The sequence below is a fragment of the Dasypus novemcinctus genome, chromosome 15 (assembly GCF_030445035.2).
Source record: "Dasypus novemcinctus isolate mDasNov1 chromosome 15, mDasNov1.1.hap2, whole genome shotgun sequence".
Taxonomy (NCBI): Eukaryota; Metazoa; Chordata; class Mammalia; order Cingulata; family Dasypodidae; genus Dasypus; species Dasypus novemcinctus.
In genome coordinates, this window is record NC_080687.1 from 74,856,335 (window position 1) to 74,867,873 (window position 11,539).

The following is an 11,539-nucleotide window of genomic DNA, read 5'->3' on the forward strand; positions in this document are numbered from 1 at the left end:
TTTGATTTCAAGCACAAGCTATATTAATAGCAGTTTGAAATCTTCACTAGTATAGACTGTTCCTACCCAGATAAGACTATTTGGGAATAAGAGAGAAAAAGACAGCTTTAAATATATATATATATTTATATATATATATATATATATTGTGTGTGTGTGTGTGGTATAGATAGAAAGAAAAAGACGTTATAATAGCATCTTGCTGCTTCTTACTAAAGGCGGCAATTTGGGGATATAACAGAAAATTTGATATTTTTCAGCTCAACAACTCTATTTAACTTTATGGAGGTGAAGGTGGCTTAGCTTGTGCTAGGTAGCAGCAGCATGTACCTTGTTTGTAAAACAAAACATTTGCATATTGTGACCTAGATCTGCAAGTTTGTGGAGTAATTATTATTATTATTATTATTATTATTATTATTTCAATGTTTTGGCTATATATTTCACTACAAAAGGAAAGTTGATGTTTCAGGAACACACCTCTCTGTTAGTTATTAGTGACATGAAGTGCACTTCTACAAAAAAATACTGGATCAAAAAACCAGTTTCAGTCATTTGACTAAACTGTGGAATACTAAATAAGTTATTTCTACAGAAATCTCTAAGTGGAGCAAAAAATTTAAATTATGTGCAGAAATAAACATTTTAAAGGGGAAAAAAATCAATTGCCCTCCAATGGTCAAGTAGTATTTGCTATGTTGTAGTCCTACTCACCATTAGTATGCAGTTGGACCATGACACTGATCATTAATTCCATTTTCTGCATCACTACTATCTGTGTCTTCATTTCATCTTCCTCATAGTCTGAAGATTCTGTCATGTTCTGATGTGAGTGAGACTGAGAAAGCTCCAAATGACTGGGTGTTGACAGAAGCTGAAGGTCTATGTAATGGGGTATGTTCTGACACTTCATTTTCTTTTTAACTACTATGTGTGTCAGAGTCTGAATTGCCTGCGAAGGAACTACTTTTTGCTTGCAGACTGGACAGGTTTTTTTGGTTTTAGTTAGCCAAGGGTCTACACACTTGTAATAATAAACAAGGAGATGGCGAAGGATGGCACATACATCATACTCATCTTCTTTCTTCAATTTATATAGAGAGAGTTTCTTAAGTTGATCTTTTTGAAGTCTGTTTCTCCTAGCACTGTGTCTGTCCTGGACAAATTGTGTCCATTAAAATGATCATCAAAATGAGACAGATGCTCACCACTATAAAGAAGGGGATTAGTTAGTATTTCAGAGGAAGCCTAAATTCTGGAACTAAAATAATATAGTCCCCTTTTTCATACATGAATACATTTTCAGGTAATTGGCAGATGATTTACCAACAAAGACAGATGGAATGTCAGTTTTCTTTAACACATCAATGTTGTTGGATCCCATGTTAATGAGGTCATAAGAATCAACATTGTGAACTATGGCTGCCTTGAAACCTGCTCTCTGGTAATTTAAAATCTTTATGTCAAAATTGCAATCCAGTCCTAATTAACACAGTGAAAGTGCCAGATGAATTATCTTTTAGTGGTGGAGGCACTATAGGTTCACAGGCATTCTCTGGTTTTGAGGTAATCAGAAAACACTTCAAACTTTCAGGTGGAAGTTGATAAACCAAATCTTGCAGGAAGGTCTTCAAATCCTGAGATGCATTTTCGAAATTATATTAAATTGTTAAACTGTATCTACAAGCAGTAGGTTTAAGAATGCTAAGAACTGGACAGTCAAGATGGTGTACACTTGTGTGACAGACAGCATGAGTATTCCAATGGAGAGCCTGGAGGCCCCTTGTGTGACAGACAGCATGAGTATTCCAATGGAGAGCCTGGAGGCCCCTGGCTCACCACTGTATCCCTGAGAGAAGAGTCCCTACCGAGACTTCCAACTTGCCTTTTTCTGGGAAATGATTCAACCCATAACAACAGCTTGCTTTTTTTTTTTAGTTCTATTCTTTCTATGGATATTTGAAGGGTTAAAGTTTGGATGGCATTCGAATTTTTTCCATTTAAACTGTTGTAATAGGATGTCATTTCCTAACTCTAATTTATGACTCATTTGCATCCCTCTGAACCACATATACTATCTCCTTTGAATCCTGAAAACTAAATTAACCTCTAATTGTCCTTTCCATAAAGAAAAAGTTAAAATTAGATTTGACAGAAAAGATACTGTGGTTTTACATTAGTAACAACTACTACTCATTATAAGAGTTTACTTTATTCCATGTACATATATACATTTTACATATTGAATCTAATTAATTATAAATATAAATCAATAAGTTAGGTACTATTATTCACATTTACATATGGAACAATTGCAGGGGATTTGTGCTTCTGAATATCTTGATTACATCTTCCATATATTTAGTTGTTTATAGTTTTGGTATTGTATTTCTTAATCATAAATAGATTCATGAGATCTAAAATTAAAATGGTACATCTCTTCCATTCTATATCCTAAATATTCAGTTACCTTCCCCAAATAGAATGATGCTTTTTCTTGTATATTTTAAAGTGGTATAATATGTACGATCAAGCATGTACACATGCATACCTACATCCTTGCTTATTTATGCACATATGTACCTTAGTTTGCCAATGCTCTTGAGATAAATACCACAAAATGTGTTGACTTAAATGACAGAAATTTATTGTTTTGTGGTTTTGGAGGCTAGAAAAGGATTAAGATACCTTCTTCCATCCTACAAATTTTCAAACAAATTCCAAATAATTTTTTTTTCTTTCTGGTCAAACTCCAAATAAACAGTCACTTAAGAATAAACCAACAGAGCATTGCCTCACCCCCAAAAAGCTATAGGTTTACATGAACCAAAAAGTTCTACAGAAAGGGCTACTTTCAGTGCTCCTCTTTTAAAGAATTTGTTTTACACCTATTATACCACATGGCATTTTTAAACAGATCTTTAAACTCCCTAATAAGATAAAGCAAAGAAAAACTTCTTTATTTTATTAGAAACAAGGCATACCATCACTTTATAGTCTTCAAACATTTTGGCACTTTAATTTTGATAATTTGAAAATATACTCCTGACAATCTGCAGATAAATACTGTTTCAACAAAGAACACTTTTAAGTAGAATGACTATCTTAAATTGTTAATTAGGTATGAATTTTACAAACATTACTTATTTTAAGGGTAATGGTGGAGCTGGAGAGTATTGCGCCTTCTCCAAGCTTCACTGCGAGAACAATAAATGTTGCCGTGGAACTTAACATTCCTTTCCAAGGCCATAGCTCTTCCTGCCCACAGTCGTCAACCCACACATCTCTCTGTGCATTTTGACTGGCTTGGTGATCCACTGTGTGTCAGGATTTAATGGATCAATGAGAATACCCTCAAAGAATTTTATATGGACTCTTCGCCAAACCAGAAAAAATTCAGGACTCTGAGCACCACACAATTGCATCCAGCTCACTGTTCTGCAGCAGATGGCAGTCTGCTTCTAGTAAATTTAAACTGGTTAGCATCATTACAGATAGGTGTGCTATACATAGGTCACACCCTTAGGAATCAGGTTTTTATTTTTAATTTTTAAAGTTTTTAATTGCATTGTTTTTTTTTCAAAAGGTACATAGATCACAAAAAATGTTACATTAAAAAATATAAGAGGTTCCCATATATCCTACACACATACCCACTCCTCCACATCAACAAACTCTTTCATCATTGTGGCACATTCATTGCATTTGGTGAATACACTTTGGAGCACTGCTACACAGCATGGATTATAGTTTACATTGTAGTTTACACTCTCCCCCAGTCCATTGAGTGGGTTATAGCAGGCTATATAATAATGTACTACATCTGTACCTGCAATATCATTCAGGACAACTCCAAGTTTCTAAAATGCCCCCATATCACACACAGGAACAAATCAGGAGGGCATGACTCAGGTTTGAGTTCTCATCCCCTTGGTGGACTGATATAAAAGGACACTGGTGAAGGAAGAGAGAGAGCTCCATAGACATGGAAGAGGAGAGAACTTGGTCATTTCATTCTTGCCATGTGACATAAAGGAGAAAGCTCTAACAGCTAAAGCCCTGGGAAGAGAGAGAAGGCATTTGCCTGATAGTTTACAGCCAAGATGGCCCAGAATGAAAGGAGCCCTATGCCAGCCTACAGCTGAGATTGGAAGTAACTGGGACCATGGAGCCTCAAGAGTCAGGGGTTCTTAACAAAGGGCCCATGAGTTTGAATTAAAATTTAAAAAAAAAAAAACATTTTTCTTGTGAGGCTATGTTGGTGCAAGTGTGATATATTTAGTAAATAATATACAGTATAGTATGGACTTAGTAAGGGGGCTTTGATTTTCATCTGACTGACAAAGGTGTCTGAGGAACAAAAAAGGGTAAGAACCCCTGCTTAAGAGGAAGAAGGAACGAGAGACTAGACAGAGATCACCCACCATCTTGCTTCAACATATGGCAGCCAATTTTGGTGAGAAAGTTCCTCTTATGGTACCTTGAGTCAGACTCTTTAGGTATCTGTGTGCTTTTACCCCAAATGAATACCCTTTATAAAAGCCAGCAGACTTTTGGTTCTTTGAGCCACTTTAGCAAACTAATACAACTACCAAAACTAATTTTAATTGTATTGGAAATAGATAAGATTTCAATTAATATTGATCTAGAAACTTAAATCTGGATATTGGGCAAAGTACTTTTGAGGTAAGTATAAAATTCAATATATTAGGAAACTTTATCTGCATGTATTCAACCCAAAATATTTCTGCCAGTTCAGTCAAGCTTCAGGTCAATTCTGTAAAACATGCTTAATTAGTTTAGTTAAGGATTAAATTGACAAGTCATTTTAGTAAAAATATTTGATAAACTTAGATAAGCATAATCTATATTTTAGTTCATTTGTTTTCTAATATACACAAAATAAAAGACAGTAGAACAGTCTCTGTTTAAACCAAAATATGTTAGTAAACTTGCATTGGCACCTTTCACTTTTATGTCTTTTAGTTAATAACCAAATCTCTCTCTTTTTTTTTTTGGAGAAGAAAAGAATTTATTTTCAATCTTGCAAGAAGGGGCGCACAACCAGAAAACATGGCTGGCGCCCCGAACAAAGAAAAATGACACAATTTATACCCCTAAGCCTTGCACACAAGTCCCAAATCTCTCTTTTATGACTAGCTACTCCTATATTCTCTTTACCATTTTCAAGAAAATAAAACAATGATTATGTAAAATGGTAAAGTAAGGTGATTATGTGAATTAAGTCAATGCTATCTCCAAGTTCTTACCTTGTTATTCTTTTTACAAGAGACAAGAGGAAAGCTTTTATAGTTCTTTCATAGAGGCGCTGACATTTATGCAAAAGCCTAATGATACTTTCATGTGAGATTAAAGTTCAAATTCTCACTTTTAATAATTAAAGAAATTTTAGTCACATAAACTATTGAAAATCTATAGTAAATGGAAGTCAAATAAACCTAAACTAATATTCTTTACAGGTTTCTTATGACCTGTTGTGTTAGCTAAACATTTTAACCTCTAAAATGCCTTAGTCTTTCATATGAACTATAGGGCATTTTTATGAAATACCTCAGACAAAGAGTTTCATTTCATGGATACAAATTTATCAAGATGGGGAAATCCTATTACTTGAAAAGTTGTTAACACAATTTATTAGAAGAATAGGGAGATCTTTGTTGAAAATATTCTTTGATATATATGGAACATGGGCTTCCCAGAACATGAGATTCAATTGTTGCTATGATTTCTGAGAAAGGGAGGAGTTGTTCCTAATATAAGAAGGAATAATTTGTACATTCTGGGCAGGAGGGAAGGGGTTATCTGGCAGTACGAGCAAAGCAAGGCTGAGAGGAAAAGATGAGCAATGTGGTAAAATGTCTTAGCCATGACTTTTACTCAAAACTTTTAAGTTGAACATTTAAAATCTCCAACATTTTGGAGTGACTACAATTTGTGCATATATGGGGGGCGGTGCATACTGGTGAAAGGACTGAATTTCACATCTGGGGATGTGCTTTATGTGGGTCGTGCACCCACAGCACTGGCCCCACAGATAGCAGCTGTCAATTAGATGTATTTAGTAAAGTAACCCAAATAGAGCAGAGAAGTAGTAGATCCCATGCTGTCTTCCAACTCTCATTATTCCAGAGCACACTCATGGAATAATGTTCTCCTTGGACCATGGCCAATGTTCCAAACAAGAACTACCCCACACTACAGTACATCTATACGGATTAAGTCTACAGTACATCTATATGGATTAAGTCTAAGAGGGCTAGTGAGCTCCTAGTTGATCACATTAAGAGGACAGCTTAATGTGAGAATCAAGGAATTCTCAGGCACAGAAATGACTGACTAGAGTGTGTGGATATTGCGGGACAAGGTATGCATACAAAGGTCCTGGGAAGAGCTTCTTTATCAGGAAAAATGACATCACTGAACATCTTGTTGTCACAGTTCAGTTGACATGGAAGAAGGAAATGAGTCCTTAGAACCATCCAAGTTTGTCCGTCCAAAAGGATAACCCAAAGTCATATATATGAATAGTGGAAGTTGCTGAGGTTTTGGAGATGAAGACTGCTGCTGCTATCTTTCCAGTCACAGACACTCCTGGGAGAATTTTGTCAAGGATATCAGTTACGCTAACTTTTGGGGTAGAATAAGATTTTATGTGTAATACAGGCTTGTTTTTGTATAAGAAGTTTATTTTCAAAATTAAAAACAAACAAAAAGCAAAAGGAAAACAAAAACAAATTAAATATCTCAGTAGTTTGTATATGAAAAGGGAAATTCTGTTTAACTTTGTCCTTAGCATTTTCTTTATATCCTTGTGAGTTTGCCCCACTTAGGAAGTTGAATTTCAAAGAGCTTATTCTGGTGAGGATCTAGCCAAATACCTGATGCTTACTGTGCAGAGTTACCTTTCTTCTTTCAAAGATAAATATTCCCAGCAAATTTCTCTCTACTTGTCTATGTAAAACTTTCATGTTATATAAGTATACTACAGGATAGCAATATTCAATTCATAATCTCCTGTTACAATCATCAAACTAGCATTTATGAATAACACTGTCAATTCTATAAAATTCCTCCATATTCTGCCAAAATACAGAATTTATTTTTCCCCACTTTCTTCCATTGTTACTTATGGAAAACCTATTAGAATTTATAGCCTAGATTAAATGCCATATTCAATATGATATGTTTTCTAATTCCCCACACAGCAGAATGAATTCTTTCTGTTTTTGTACTCTTATAGCATGACAGAGTATAAAAAATGTTTTTTGAAATTGGACATACCTGGGTTTTGTTTAACTTATGCTGCTTTTTAAAATATTTCATTTGAAATTCTCTCTCCTTTTCATTTTTGCCCTCTCTTTTTTCCCCTGTTTTTAAAGTTTTGTTCAATCTCTTTTTGAATGACAAAAATAACATAAGGCTTTCAGAAGCAGTGTTCAACTCAGCACTGTATTACACTACAGCTTTGCAACTTTTGCTGAAGACATATTAATGTGTTAATAAATAAATGTTATATTGAAAATAAATATTGAAAATAAACATTTAGGAGGATCATGATTCCTTTTGTATCTTTCCTGTGTCGATTACTCTTTCACTTTGCAAGCCTCATACATACACATCTAGGCACTAATTTATTTTAATACAAGTACTAGTAAAGTCATATTTGAGATTTTAACAATGTTTGTGACATATATTTGATATAAAACCATTTTCAAAATTTTGTATGTTTTAAAATGACATTTTTGAAGTTTTTAAAATTAAGTTATAGTTTGGGTAAAATCCATCAATTACATATATACCACTGAATATACAAAATGGAAGAGATTTTAACATTGTATCATGTTGTATAAGGAAATGTAATCTTGTTTACTACAGTTAATTGTGTGGGGAATAAAGGAACTCTAACAGTTTTTTGAGAATTCTGGTTTGATTGCTTACTTTTCAAATGATCAAACTAAAATTCGAACAGGCTAAGTAACTTGTCAAAATTTTGGATATGTTTAGTAGTCCATTATATTACACTTGCTTATTACAGTATTACTTTGAATAATTTGAATTACAGTAAAACAAGTCAATATAATTTAATTAAATTGAAAATTCATAGAAAATCCTTTTTAAAATAAATACAAGCGTATTTGCCTATTATTGCAATTAAAATTATTGCAATTAATTAATAAGCAGTGCAGATATTTGGAAAAATGAATAGAATACATGTCCAAATATTTTCTTCTATAAATTTAAAATATTGGCATATATATGCTATAATCTAGAACTTCATTTTGACTATGCTGTGCCCCTGAATAAAACAATATTGTATTGAAAAATTTAGTCTATATATGTGTGTATATAAATGTGTAATTTTCTCAGAGTAAGCAAAGGCATATATAATCTATAGTCATTTGTAAAATTTATAAAATGAATAGGTGTAACTGTTTACAAGGATTTACATGGTATATTAAGTTAGAAATCAAGTGTAAAGTTGCTTTGATATAATTTTATCAGTAGAAAGCCTTGGTTTAAAAAAAATTCTATTAACATATATATAACCTAAAATTTCCTCTTTTAATATTCATTCAAATATATGATGTTGTGTTAATTATATGCACAATACTGTGCTACAATTAACACTATCCATTTCCAAAATGCTTCCATCATCCCAAAAAGAAATTCTACAATATAAGTATTAACTCCCTATTCCCTACAACCACCCCTGGTAATCTAGTTTTTAGATTCTGGCTCTTTGAGTTTCCTTATTCTAATTATTTCATATAAGTGAGATCGTATGATTTATGTTGTTTTGTGTCTGGCTTATTTATCTAAACATGATGTCTTCGAGGTACATTCATATTGTTGTCTGCATCAGAGCTTCATTACTTTTTAAAGCTGAATAATATTCTATTATTTATATTTCCATATTTTGTTCATCAATTCATCAATTGATGGACTTGGGGTCCCTCTGTCTTTTGACAATTGTGAATATATTTGCTGTGAACATCTAGATGCAAATATCTAATTGAGTGTCTGCTTTCAATTTGTTTTTTGCCATTTTTATATTTTCTTTGATGATGTCTATTCAAGTCTTTTTCCCACTTTTTAATTGAGTTGTTTCTCTTTTTTGTTGTTGAGTTATTGGATTTCATTATATTCCAAATATTAAACCATTATCAGATATGCGGTTTCTGAGAAATTTAACAATTGTGTAGGTTGTCATTTTACTTTCATAATAAAGCCCTACAATTTTTTCAAGATGCAAAAGTTCTTAATTTTGATCAGTCTTCATTTATCTAGTTTTTCTTGGGTTGCAAAGTCTAAGAAACCATTGCTGAAAACAAGGTCCTGAAGATGCTTCCTTATATTTTCTTCAAGGAATTTTTGTATATGGTATGAAGTAGGGGTCCACCTGCTTTCTTTGGCACATAGAGATCCAGTTTTTCTAGCACCAATTGTAGAACAGACTGTTCATTTGCAAATGGGTGTATCTTTGCGGCCTTGTCAAAATCCAGTTGGCCATAAATGTGTGAGTTGACTTCTGAACTCATAATTTGATTACAATTGTCCGTATTTGATTATTGTGGATTACAATACATTTTAAGATTGAGAAGTGTGAGTCCTCCAACTTCATTCTTCTCTTTCAAGATGGTTTTTGAGGCCCCTTATTCTTCCATATAAATTTGATGATAGGCCCTTCCATTTCTGCAAAGAAAGGTGTTGGAATTTTGATTGGGGTTGTGTATATCACTTTGGGTAGAATTGACATCTTAACGATAATTAGTTTACTAACATATTTAGTTTACTAATATGTGAACAATGAATGTCCTTCCATTTATTTAGGTACTTGATTTATTTTAACAATGTTTTATAGTTTTTTGTTTACAAGTATTTTACACACTTGGTTAGGTTTATTGCTTGATATTTGGTTGTTTTTGTTATGACTGCAAATGGAATTTTTTCTTGGCTTCTTCTTCCAATTGTTCCTTATTTATGCATAGGAACAATATTGCTTTTAGGATGCTGATTAGTTCTATTTGCTTTGTGTGAATTTTTCAGGACATTCTGTATTTATGATCATCTGCAGATATAGAAAGTGTTACTTTTTCCTTTCCAATTTGGATGCCTTTTATTTATTTTTCTTGCCTAATTGCTCTGGCTAGAACTTGCAGTACAATGCTATTTAACAGTGGTGATAGTGGGCATCCTTGTCTTTTTCTTGATCTTACAGGGTAAGCTTTTGGTCTTTCCTGATTAAGTATGATGTCTACAATGTGATTTTCAAATATGCACTTTTTCATGTTGAGGACGTTTTCTCCTATTCCTTGTTTTCTAAGAGGGAGACTTGATTTTGTTTAATGACTTTTTTTGCATCAGCGGAGATGATCATGATTTTTTCCCTTTCTGTTTATGCGGTATAGTACATTAATTGATTTTCTTATGTTGAATGCTTGCACAACTGGGATAAATCCCACTTGATCATGGTGTATAATTCTTTCAATGTGGTATTGGATTTGATTTGCTAGTATTTTATTAAGGATTTTTAATATCTATTTTATAAGAGATATTGGTTCGTAATTTCCTTTTCTTGTAGTATCTTTATCTGACCTTGGTATTATGGTGATGTTGTCCTTATGGAGTGAATTAGGGAATGTTCCCTTCTCTTCCACTTTTTTTGGAAGCATTTGAACAGAATTGGTGTGAATATTTCTTGGAATGCTTGCTAAAATTCCCTCTGAGGCCATCTGGTCGTGGACCTTTATTTGTTGGGAGTTTTATTGATATGGGCTATGGGTGGGAGGATCTTTGTCTCTTCAGAGATAACCTTAACCTAAGCTGTCTGTCCTGACTCGTGGGTGTGAAATGGTGAGAGGCTGCAGTCCTGCCCTTGGTGACCATGGCAACGACTCCAGTCCCAGGAAACAGTTTATCAATGCCAACTCTATAAACTTTAAATATTCAGAGGAAATGCAAACCAAATGTGCTAAAAGCTTATCTAGAATGTATGAATTCCATGCTAAAAACTTATCTAGGATGTAGAAGATATATGCTAATTCAAGCCTATTGAGAACTGAAACAAAAGAACCATTTGGCCTTTCCTCTCTGTATAAAAGGGACTCAAAAATCTTGTTTGGGGCTCGGATTTGAAACAGAAAGCTCCCGAGTCCAGCTGGCCATCAATAAACCATTTTTTCTTCTCAAAATCATTCCTGAGTCCTGGCCTTTCTATACGCAAATAATTGAATCTCTCTCAAATTCTACAACATTATAATTAATGATTAAATCTCTACTAGTTATTCATTTGTGGAAATCTTTTATTGCTTCTTGAATCACAATAGATAGTTTGTGTGCTTCTAGGTAATTCAATCTGGTTATTTAATTTGTTTGCCAACAGTTATTCATAGTTCCCCCTTAAAGTAATTTTTTTTCCTGTGGGGTTAGTAGTAATGCCCTCTTTAAATTTTCAGTTATTTATGTCATCTTTCTTTTTTTCTTCATTGGTCTCCCTAAATGATTGTCAATTTTGTGT

General features: G+C 33.4%; 1 pseudogene; it reads right to left on the bottom strand.

The window, feature by feature from the left end:
* Positions 1 to 679: 679 nt before the first annotated feature.
* Positions 680 to 1,801, bottom strand: LOC101412085 (E3 ubiquitin-protein ligase RNF13 pseudogene; annotated as a pseudogene).
* Between the last annotated feature and the right edge of the window lie 9,738 nt (positions 1,802 to 11,539).